This window comes from Rhinatrema bivittatum, chromosome 6, assembly GCF_901001135.1.
Source record: "Rhinatrema bivittatum chromosome 6, aRhiBiv1.1, whole genome shotgun sequence".
In the NCBI taxonomy this organism is placed as follows: domain Eukaryota; kingdom Metazoa; phylum Chordata; class Amphibia; order Gymnophiona; family Rhinatrematidae; genus Rhinatrema; species Rhinatrema bivittatum.
This window is the reverse complement of record NC_042620.1, coordinates 57834967-57847261: the sequence shown is the minus strand read 5'-3', so window position 1 is coordinate 57847261 and position 12295 is coordinate 57834967. Positions and strand designations below refer to the sequence as shown.

Sequence of the window (12295 nt, the reverse complement as noted above, 5' to 3'; positions counted from 1 at the left end):
ATTTATGTGGATACTTTTAAAATACATGTCACATACTTTTTTGATACATCAACATGTTGGTTAGACTTAAGCATATTTTATATAGTGTGTGTGCATTTGTATTCACAATATAAAATATGTGTGTGTATGCACATGCATGCATATGTACACACATCCAAATACTTGTGTATATGGGCATACTTGTGTACCTGGGTTTGAAAGAGGTTTGGACAAGTTCCTTGAAGAGAAGTCCAGAAACTGTTATTAAACTAGTAATGAATTTTAGAAGTGTTGCTCATGTTAAAAGGCCTATAAACACAAGAATCTGGGCCAATCACGTGCAACTCATATTTTAAAATGAACCAATTATGAGTATATATGCACATGTGCAAGCAATCCAACACGTGGAAAAGAATCGGAGTTAGCACATGCCAGGAGCATTCTGGGTGAAGTCAACATTTACATGCATACATATGGATCTTAAATCCCACACCTACAACACATATCAGACTATTACCTGTGCTTATTTCCTTCTACTCTTGAGGAGTAAGTCTGAAAAATACTTGTTTGCAGCCTAAATCAAATGTATGAGAGGGTCTGGTTAAACTCGGAGTGCTGGCTGAAGAAGTACAGGGGATCTGGATGACCTAGAAATAGACTGAGCCAACTGGTAGACTAATTGGTCAAACTAGCTATTTGCTTTCATGCGTGCATCTTTTTAAAATATGCTTAGCTGCACTTTATAGCTACACAATGTCTATGATGCGAATAATGTTTGATTATGTCACTCCCTAAAATTAGGAGCAGATATACACCCGCTGTGTATTTTAAATACTACACATGCAATTGTACAGATGATTTTAAAATTTCTGTGTATGTGCGCTCACGTACACATGTGGATGCATGCATGCTTGTTTTAAAGTTATCTTCCTTCAGAATAGCTACTCTCTATCACTGCATGATAAGCAGTATGAGATTTTTTTTAAGATCTTGCCAAGTACTTGTGACCTGGATTGACCACAGTTGGAAGGAAACAGGGATACTAGGTTTGATGGACCCTCATTCTGACCCAGTATGGCAATTCTTATGTTCTTAGTATATTAATCTACTGTTCCACTCACCAATACCACTCCAGTACTGAGTATCTGTCACACTCACAAGCAAGTAAACATACTGAGTGCACTTCAGTTCTTAGCAAATTCTGCCAAGCAGAGTTTACGAGCTTTCCAGTGGCACAAACTATCTGCTAGCTGGCTATACTTCACAACATTTGCAAAAATGTTCCTATTCTCACAGGGGTAGATTTGAAAAGTTACACACAGTTCCTGGCATGTGCACATGGAAGTGCAGATTTTATAACATGCGTGCGTCGGCATGGAATAAAATCCATGGGCCACGTGCGTGTGTGGGTGGCGCGCACAGGGGAGGTGAATTTTAGCAAATTACGCATGGTGATGCAATCCAGCCTTCCTCCAGTTCCATCCCAGTTCACTCCAATTAAGGAGCAGACTGGAGGGAACGTCCCTACCCCCCCCCACCCGCCTAACCTTCTTTTTCTTTTCCCTCTTTACCCTAACCCCTACTCCCTACCTATCTAAAATCTTTGTTTTTTTTTTTCACTTACTGCTCCCCTGGAGCAGAAGTAGTTTGTATGTGCCGGCTGACTGCCGATGTGGGCTTCCCCGAGGACAGTGGCTAATGGCTTGCCCTGCCCCCTCCCCACCCAGACCACACTCCCCGGCCTGCCCCTTTTTTAGGGCCCAGCACTTCTGCACATTTTGGCACTTACGTGCATGGCCGGGCCAGTTTGAAAATGTGTGCGGTGCGTGCAGGGCCTGGCCATAGCGCGTAAGTGCTGGTATTTGCATGTGTGGCCATTTTAAAATTTGGCCGACAGTATATGTGTACTGCTGACTCCTTCTACCTACAGTACACAAAAAGTCTCAAAGAAAAAGAAGCATACAAGGCTCAGAGCTCAGGGCTCTGGTTGATGTCAAATGAGAATGTAGTTCCCTGTAGTGAAAGATAGGCCCTAAAAATCTCCACTCTTTACTTCTTTTCCCCACTACCCTATACCAGTGAATAGTCTGAATGCCAGTACCTTTCTTTGCCTAATTCTTCTATTTTCTTCTTTTCTCTTTTGTTAAACTTTATCTTTCACTTGTAAAGTATTCCAGAAAATATAACCTTCCTTTGTGAAATCCACAGGAGAAATACATTTCAAAATGGAGTTTGCTTATACTGAAACCTTTCATGGGGAGTATGCCAGGATTGATCCATGCTTCATTTGATTGCTCTTCTGTCCCTTGTCTCTTTACCTATTTCTCCGCCTCACCTCCAGCCACACTGTTACCTCATTGGTATTACTTCAGGAGGAAAAACACTGGTCTCCCTGCCCTCAGTTTTTATATGACCACATCAAATAAACAAAATAAATCCACCTTAATAATTCTTTTATACTTATGTGGAACATTTAAATATTTAATGGGTAAGCTGTGGTAGTTTCATATATTCACTACTTAAGGTACCATCCAGGTTACCATATAGTGTACCAAATTATAATCATAAACACACTACTAGCCACCCTATTTTGTATATTTGCAGTGCCTCAACATTTGTTTTTAATTTTAATTTTTTTTTTAATATTAAAATCTTGTGGTAACTTCTTATGTCGCCATTAGCTGTAATCAAAGGAATCCATATAGCGTCTTCTCTCAGTGTTCACTATACCTAGCTTTTTTGTTGTCCCTTAAATTACTCAAAAGAGTTGCACTTAGCTTTTCATTGTCCCCAACATGGACAAGTTTTGGAATAAATCCTTCTTCTGGGCAGCAGTGTGATATAAAATTCTTTCTTATAATAGCGATGCTAAGCAGATCCAACAATATAACCTTAAAAATGACGGACACTGACATTGCAATGTACAATATATGGTTGCTGGTGGTGTGTCTATGATTATAATTTGGAACATTATATGGAAACCTGGATGTACATTAAAATAGTGAATATATGAAAATACTACCGCTTACACATTAAATATTTCAATGTTCCACATAAGTATAAAAGATTATTGAGGTGGGTTTCTTTTGTTTATTGATGTGGTTATATGACTAACCCACATAGGGAGTTTTTTTGGTGTTTTGTTATGTCAGTTTTATATGAAACATAGGGCTGGATTTTAAATGCCCTGTGCGCCAGCGCGCCTATTTTCCATAGGCTGCCGGCGCGCGCAGAGCCCCGGGACGCGCGTAAGTCCCGGGGCTTTGTAAAAGGGGCGTGTCGGGGGCGTGTTGGGGGCGTTCCGTAAATGATGCGGCATTTTGGGGGCGTGATGCGGCGTTTCGAGGGTGGGCCCGGGGGCGTGGTGCCGGCCCGGGGGCGTGGTCGAGGCCTCTGGACCAGCCCCCGGGTCGGGTGATGGCGTGCCAGCAGCCCGCTGGCGCGCACAGATTTACATCTGCTTTCAGCAGGCGTAAATCTGCCAACAAAGGTAAGGGTGGAGTTTAGATAGGGCCGGGGGGGTGGGTTAGTTAGGGGAAGGGAGGGGAAGGTGGGGGAAGGGCGAAGGAAAGTTTCCTCCGAGGCCGCTCTGAAATCGCAGCGGCCTCAGAGGGGAACAGGCAGCGTGCGCTGGGCTCGGCCGCACGCAGGTTGCACAAATGTGCACCCCCTTGCGTGCGCTGACCCCGGATTTTATAAGATATGCGCGGGCTACACGCGTATCTTATAAAATCCAGTGTACTTTTGTTCGCGCTCGCGCAAAATTATAAAATCTATCCCATAGACTTGAATGGAAACATAAATGAATGTAATGAATACTGTTATGTATTTTTTTTTTTTTTTGTGGCCACCCTCCATTTGTTTGAGGGGCCAAGAATGAAGTGATAATGGTCTCATTTGTCAGATTTACCATTCATTTCAAAACAAATGCACATCCCTGGGTTTGGTGGAGCTATGATCTTACCCAGCATGCAAATCATATATTCATATATGTTCTTTTTTTGCTCTAAAATGTATATGTTATCAACAAGAAAAGATGAAATAAATCCAAACTGCTGAAGGAAATTTTGTGTTAATAGTGACAGGTTATCCTATCTGAAATTAATAAAACTGTAAGGATGCCCTGTAAATCATTGCCAGCCTATGAGTAAGCTATGAAACTATTTAGGGCATTAATTAAGCAAAAAACACTGTCAAAGCCAGCAAATAAAATTGCACTTTTTTACATTAACATTTCAGTCTGAAGGAGTTCATAAATTCTTATTTATTAGGTATAATTTTAAGGATAGGATCTGCAGAATCCCTGAAGAAGTGTTCATTATTTTTTTCTAGATTAGATATTTATGTTGTTTGGCATAGATATACATATTTCAGAAATAATGGGACATTATTAAAGTTTTATTAAGCATTTGTCTTCATCTTAGTGGGCTCAAAATGCAGACTCTAGATTGCAGATGCACAGTTATATTCGTATTAGTTGATAGTGAAGTTCTGCTTATTTATTTGGTAGCCTCATTTTTTATATCCCAATAATTAATTGATAAAGCTTTAAAAAATTGTAAATTTTATTTATAAAATCCTATGTCATGTTAAATGTGATTTCTCTCCAGTTTTGTAAGACATTAGTTTTAAATACTTTTCCTTCACCATGTATCAGAACAGTCCATTGTCATTAAACTGCATATTTTGGGGCCTTTTTATTAAGCTGCATTATTGCATAACACACATTATTGCTCAAGTAACCTGTTTAGTATATTGATCTTAATATTCCACCAGTCAAGACTAAATCTAAGCAGTTATAATTAAATTAATAAAAATACATTAAATAAATTACATAGTACAATTACATATAAAACATAATCAATATTGATAAACTATCAACAGTAAAAATCAATAAAAGCAGTTCACAGCCTCCAATAAAATCAGTGTAAAATGCATACAATTAAATACTACAGTTATTCAGCTTATATTAAAAGCCTGTCTAAATAAACAAGCCTTGAAAGCCATTCCTAAATTTTAAATATTTTCTTTTCAGAATGTACATGCATTGGAAGAGCATTGCATAATAATGGCTCTTGAAATGAAAAACATTACTTCCACATGCTTTACAATCTGATTTCAGATGGAGTCAGAGACTTTAGAAGACCTTATGGAGAAGATTACAATGTTCTTGATAAAAACATAGGGGAACAAAAGAATTGCTAGATAAATTGTTTTACCAATTGGATAGACCCTTAAAATGTAAACATAAATTTAAATTTTCATTCTTGCTATGTTAGAGATTGACTTTAAAAGTGCAGTTCATGCAAAAATGCCTACATATGCACCTATACGGGCCAGGTGTGAGCATAGCAGATTTCTAAATATTCAAATTTCTCATGAAATGTACCCGTGCACGTGTGAGGAATAAGGGGGCAGAAAAGGGGCAGAGCATGTGTGGGGCATGGGCAACTGTGAGTGGAGTTAACACTTATATGTGTAACTCCATATTTTAGAACAAGCAAAACTGGAAGCGTGCATACGTGAGATATCTGTGTTACTTTACTGCTGCTCTGGCAGGTCTGTAGACTCGAATTTTAGGGCTCATAGGACAGGGATGAAGTGTCCAAGTCAATTGTGTAGCGTGCATGAGTGAAGAACCATAGGGACAATAAAAGACAATAACGATATTATAAAACTGGTGGACTAAATGAAAAACTGGGAAAGTGGCTTGTATGGGCATGTTTTAAAATCTGCTTACATACACACGTAAAAGCTGATAAAGTCTTATTGAAGATATGCGCACTAGCTGTGCTCAAGTAACCTCTTAAAATTAGAAAGCATACTTGTGTGTAGTAGGTGCACTTTAAAAATATACGTGTGCAAGTGTGCGCACGATTAAAAATTCCAGTGTTTCTTCACTTGTGTGCCAATACTATCTGGAAGTCAATATAATTTTTCCAAAATAGGTATAACATGGACAATCTTTTTTAAACCACAGATCAATTTGGTGGGTATATTATGCAATAATTGCAAGCCCTTAAGGGAAGTGAAAGGCAGACCTTCATATAGCATATATCAGTAGTTAATTCTTGATTAAACTGTGAACAGTTGTATATATGGCATGCATTTTCACAAGTAGTTTAACCTGGCAAAAAAAGCACAGGTAAAATCATTATAGAAGATATCTGGCTAGAAAAGGTAAGCTTATCATCAATCTTAATTCCAAGCACTGAAATGCAATTAGATGGAACAATCTCAGTGTTAACCTCTGTATAGAGATAAGATCCAGCTGGATAAATCAATATGATAAAATCCTAGTACAAAACAGAGATTCTTCCAAAAATACTCTTTTTATATGTTTATTTAATAAATTTATATATTGCTTACCAGAAATGAATTGTTAAAGCTATTTACATACTAGTGTATATAATCATATCTTAAAGAAAATAAGACAAAATAAAATGTAAATCAATGAAAACAAATTAAAAAATCTAACAAACTAAAGACAGAAAAATAATAGTCTATAAATTAAGACAAACAAGACATTGAATAACTACTTCAAAGATTTTGCTTCCATAAAACTGTTAGGAATACTTTATATCTAATTCAGAAAAAGAAAGTTTTTAACCTGCTTGCAAAACTTTATAAGATTAATGCTGCTCTAATCTGCATAGTAGGACATTCCAAAGGCCATCTGCAAAAAAGAGCAAGTGTTATGTTTAGGGAAGGATGTGAACCCCTGGACTGAGATGAGCGATGTCTCCATCCACAAGGAGGAGCCCTGTGAGCCTCACCATCAGCAGGCGTAGTCTCGGTAGCGTGGCACACAGCTAGCAACAGAAATTTTATTAAAATAGGAAGGAAAGTAATGCCCACAGTATTAGCAGAATAGAAGCACAGTCCTGGGCAATGGGAATTACCCAGATGAGACACAGTGGAGAAGATCCTGTAGTGATCCGTGGAGCGGGGTATGCCAGAGATCCCCTGTGGGCAGAGTAGGCACCTCAGGATACAGATCCGGTAGTGGCCCATGGAGCGGGATATGCCGAAGAAGTCTGTACTGTAGATGTTTGGTAGCGATGCCAAATTCGGACATAGTCCAATGCAGATGATGAGCAGGAATACTGTAAAGTAGGAATGTAGATAGGATTTCATTGAAGAAGGGCAGTAGTTGCCCGATTGATCGGGGTATACCGCGTAGGCTCCTCAGTGTTGTCCAGAAAAGATAATGTCTGTAGAAGTACTCACTGTCGGTGGTTCCTAGAGCAAATAGATCAGGGAAGCAGATCAGTAGCAGATAGGCAGGAAGACGTGAACACAGGGGAACCCCCGAGGAGTGGGTACTCAGAGTGTCCAATTGCCAAGGCAGTAGCAGGAACAGGAAGTGCTTGAATGAGCAGAGTACAGCAAGATGGAAACTCCTTGCTAACACGAGGAAGGCAAGGGCTGGCTCCATTAAATATGGTAGTGTGTGATGTCATCAGGTGAGGACGCCCCTGAGGTTCCCACCATGATATATTCAAATAAGGCCCTTGCGCATGCGTGCCCAGGTAGCTCCATGTCCAAGATGGCAGCCGGCAGCGCCCACGCTATCCTGGGGACACCAAGAGGTCGCCATGGAACTGGCAGACACTGTCTTTCTTCCTAGACTAGCTGGAGTGGGGAAAAAAAAGGTGAGCATGAGAGGTCATAAACCATCTGCGACTGACAGGCATAACAGTACCCCCCCTTCTTAGGGCCCCTCCCTGGGGGTTTCGGCTTCCGGGATGTGTCCTGTGAAACTGTTGGATCAAGTCCTTGTCCAGGTGTTACATGTGCTGACTCCCAACTATTTTCCTCCGGACCGAATCCCTCCCAGTAAATGAGATTCCCATCGTCTGCTACGTTTCCTTACATCAAGGATGTCTTCTACTTGATATGTGATATCTTCTTCAGCAGAGAGAGCCTGGGGCTCTGGAGCCTTCCTGGTAAAACTTGGACAGGATGAGAGGCTTCAGAAGGGAGATATGAAAAGCATTATGTATTCAAAGTGCTGGTGGTAGCTTCAAAGCTGTACATAACTGGACCCAGGTGACGGAGGACTGAAAAGGGTCCTATGTACTTAGGCTCAAAACTGGACTGATGGCAGTTTAAGGTGGATGAACCTTAAACTGCCATACCTTATTGCCTGGTCTGTAACTGTGGTGTGGCTCTGTGATGGGTATCATAGAACTTTTGGCTTGTTGTCCAACCTTCTGCAAGAATTCTTTCATGTGTTCCCACAACTGGTGTAATTCTTGCGCTGATGCCTGGGCAGCAGGAGAGGCTACTGATAGTGGCATAGGTAGTGGAGGTAAGGGCTGATGTCTGGTCTGTAGACTCAGTTGAGGCAGACTGGTGGGAGTTCAGAGCGAATTCAGCCCAAGGAAGCAATTCTGACCAGTCACTTTGGAGTTGACGTAGGCATGAAGGAATTGTTTTAACGTGCACTTCGTTCTCTCCGTTTGTCTGTTGGCTTGTGGGTGATACGCTGACGTAAAATCCAATGAGATATTGAATTTCTTGCACAAAGATCTACAGAACCTGACTGTAAACTGAACCCCTCTGTCCGAGAGGATATGTTTCAGCATGCCATGTAGACAGAAGATGTGCCGGATAAACAACTTTGCTAGTTATGGAGAAGACGGTAAGTCGGGCTGTGCCACAAAATGCACCATTTTAGAAAAAACGGTCAATGGTGACTAAGATGGTATTATTACTGTTGGATAAGGGCAAGTCAATGACAAAGTCCGTTGCAATGTGTGTCCATGGTTCACTAGAAGCGGGCAGTGGTGGAGAAGTCCACAGGGATGGGCAGCTGAGAGGTTGGTATGTCTTACGCAGGTACGACATGTCTCAAATGTAAGTCCATACGTCTTCCTTCATAGAAGGCCACTAATAGTATCTCTGTAAGGTGATGAGAGTTCTGGACTGTCCAGAGAGTCATGGGCCCATATGAGATCTCTTCCTGAGAGAGAGAGGTACCACTGTCTTCCCAGCGGGAACATGTGGGTAGTTGCAAGCAGTACTTTTGTAGGGTCAATGATGTGTTGCGGTGTGTCCGGTACATCCTCTGGGGAAAGGAATGGGAGAGTGCATCTGCCCTGATATTCTTGTCTGCAGGACGATACTTCAGTAAGAAATCAATCAGTTATTTACTCTTCAGATAATAGAAGGACTAGGGGGCAATCCATGAAGTGAGAGCAAGTGGCACATTTAAAAACTAATCAAAGAAACTTCTTTTTACTCAGCTCACAATTAAGCTCTGGAATTTAGTGTAGCTGGGTTTAAAAAAGGGTTGGATAAGTTCTTGGAGGAGGAAGTCCTTAAACTGCTATTAATCAATATGACTTAGGGAATAGCCACTGCTATCTGGCATTAGCATGGGATCTACTTAATGTTTTGGGTACATTCCAGGATTGGTCATTGTTGGAAACAGAATGCTGGGCTTCATAATTCTTGGTCTGACTAGTATGGCAATTTCTTATGTTCTTGTCCTGGCTAATGCCATTTGAGCTTTTACCAAAATAATATAGGCCATTAGGGATGTGAATCGTTTTTTGACGATTTAAAAATATCATCCGATATATTTTAAATCGTCAAAAATCATTAGAGCCGCGATACAAGAACATTCCCCCCGATTTATCGTCAAAAAATCGTAAATCGGGGGAAGGGGGAGGGAAGGGGGAGGGCGGGAAAACCGGCACACTAAAACACCCTAAAAACCCACCCGACCCTTTAAAATAAATCCCCCACCCTCCCGAACCCCCCAAAATGCCTTAAATTACCTGGGGTCCAGAGGAAGGGTCCCGGTGTGATCTTTTACTCTCGGACCCTCCGGTGCTTGTAGAAATGGCGCCGGCGCTACCTTTGGTTTTTCTATACGGAAAAAGGATTCGCAGCAGGAGATCGCTCCCGGACCCCCGCTGGACCCCCAGGGACTTTGGCCAGCTTGGGGGGGCCTCCTGACCCCCACAAGACTTGCCAAAAGTCCAGCAGGGGTCCAGAACAACCTCCTGCAGTCAAATCGTGTTGTCTATGGCCGGTGCCATTTTGCGCAAAATGGCGGCGCAAAATGGCGCCGGCCGTAGACAACACAATTCGACTGCAGGAGGTTGTTCCGGACCCCCGCTGGACTTTTGGCAAGTCTTGTGGGGTAAGGAGGCCCCCCAAGCTGGCCAAAAGTCCCTGGGGGTCCAGCGGGGTCCGGGAGCGATCTCCTGCCGCGAATCGTTTTTCCGTACGGAAAAACAATTTGCATGCAGGAAGTCGTTCCCGGACCCCTGCTAGACTTTTGGCAAGTCTTGTGGGGGTCAGGAGGCCCCCCCAAGCTGGCCAAAAGTTCCTGGGGGTCCAGCAGGGGTCCGGGAGCGATCTCCTACGCTCCTGACCTCGGGGGACAAAAAACAAAATGGCACCGGCGCTACCTTCGACCTGTCATATGAAAAGGCAAAGGTAGTGCCGGCGCCATTTCTACAAGCACCGGAGGTCCGAGAGTAAAAGATCACACCGGGACCCTTCCTCTGGACCCCAGGTAATTTAAGGCATTTTGGGGGGGTTCGGGAGGGGGGGGGATTTATTTTAAAGGGTTGGGGGGGGTTTTAGGGTTGTTTTAGTGTGCCGTTTTCCCGCCCTCCCCCCCCACTGGACCCCAGGTAATTTAAAGGCATTTGGGGGGGGGTTCGGGAGGGTGGGGGATTTATTTTAAAGGGTCGGGGTGGGTTTTAGGAATGTTTTAGTGTGCCGGTTTTCGATTTACATGATTTTCACGATTTCACGATATTTAAAAAAACCCAAACGGCGGCGATCCGATTCCCTCCCCATCCCAGCCGAAATCGATCGATAAGATGATCGATCACACGATTCACATCTCTATAGACCATTATCCCTCATAGTCCGAAAAGCTAAAGTTAATAATTTAAACTTGGGTGTATCCACAATGGGAAGCTGTTTGAAGTAGCTGTGGTTGGATCCTTGGACTGGTAGCATATAACCACGCCCCCGGGGGAAGATCCCAACAGGGACCATCGGTCAGGCTCAGAGTATGGAGACAGACACACACTAGTTCTTTTATTAAACAGTATATTGAACCACCAGAGGTGGCAGTAGTGAGCTGAATTGCCCAGTTGGGCTGCAGACCCTCAGATATTGGAACAGTGATCCTGGATACTGAGCTGTAGAGAAACTGAATATTGTGAGTAGGCAGGATATGCAGAGTTCAGGAACAGAACCTTGATGGTAACACTCACACAATAGTTCATGGAAGCAGCCCAGGAGCTGGAATGAAGTAGGCCCTCGAGGAGTGAGTACCTGGTTCCAGGGACCTTTTCGACTTTGAATTCTAAGTCATCTTCTGCATTGATGACAGGTGGATCTTGAGGTTTGGAAGAAAATTCGTTGAGTATAAGCGGTTCCAGTAGTGAAACGTGGAAAGCGTTATGAATATCAGCAGCAGTGGAATGAGCTGCTGGGACGTCACTGATCTTCAGTGGAAGTGACGGTGTTGGGTAACGTCCATAGCCCACTTCAAATGATGACACAATAGTGGATCTTTCAGCTTAATGAGAGGACTCCTTAAGTCATCCACTAGACATCTGAGAATGAAGTTGCCTTCTGCCCCTGAGCTTACCGGGGCAGGAGTCTGAACCGTGACCAGTCCATAAGTCAAAGAGACTGGAAGAGACACCGGAGGAGAGACGTGGTATGGCCTAAGAACAGTCCTCATGCAGGACTTAGGTCTATCCATTTTCCTGACGAATGGAGCATGCAGAGACATTATGATCGGGCTGACCACAATACATGCAAAGGCCGCAAAACGAAGTTTTCAAAAGCAGTTGAGAGGATGAAGAGGATATAGAAGGATCGGAAGGAGAAAGAGAGTATAAGAACAGTATAACTGTTGATATTAAGTGAAGAATGTGATCATTTGGCAGTTATGAAAATTCATTGAAATGAGAATCTTTTTCTGCTTTTTGAAAAATTTGTTTTGGAATGAGAAAAGATATATGAAAATTTTCAATATATAAGAAAAGATGTTGGGAAAACAAGGTTTTTAGAGAATATGTGTGTGTGAAAGGAAGTATGAATGGAGTGTGAGTATAGGTTGGGAATTTTAGGAGGGTATTCCTTGGGTTTGTGTCTTGCAATTTTAAAGAAGGGTCTTTTTTAGAAATATTTTCTTTGTGAACAAATAAAGATTATGATATATTGTATATGTCACTATATGTTTTTTGTGTTTGGATTTTTGTGATATATTATTGATTTACCAGTGTAGTTGTGCAAAATAGGTAGACATTTATGTTAAACTTCCATTTAA

General features: G+C 42.1%; 1 protein-coding gene across 1 annotated transcript in view; it reads left to right on the top strand.

Moving 5' to 3' along the window:
• LRP1B (LDL receptor related protein 1B) overlaps nucleotides 1-12295 on the top strand; it is a 3516099-nt gene that overhangs the window by 3430932 nt on the left and 72872 nt on the right.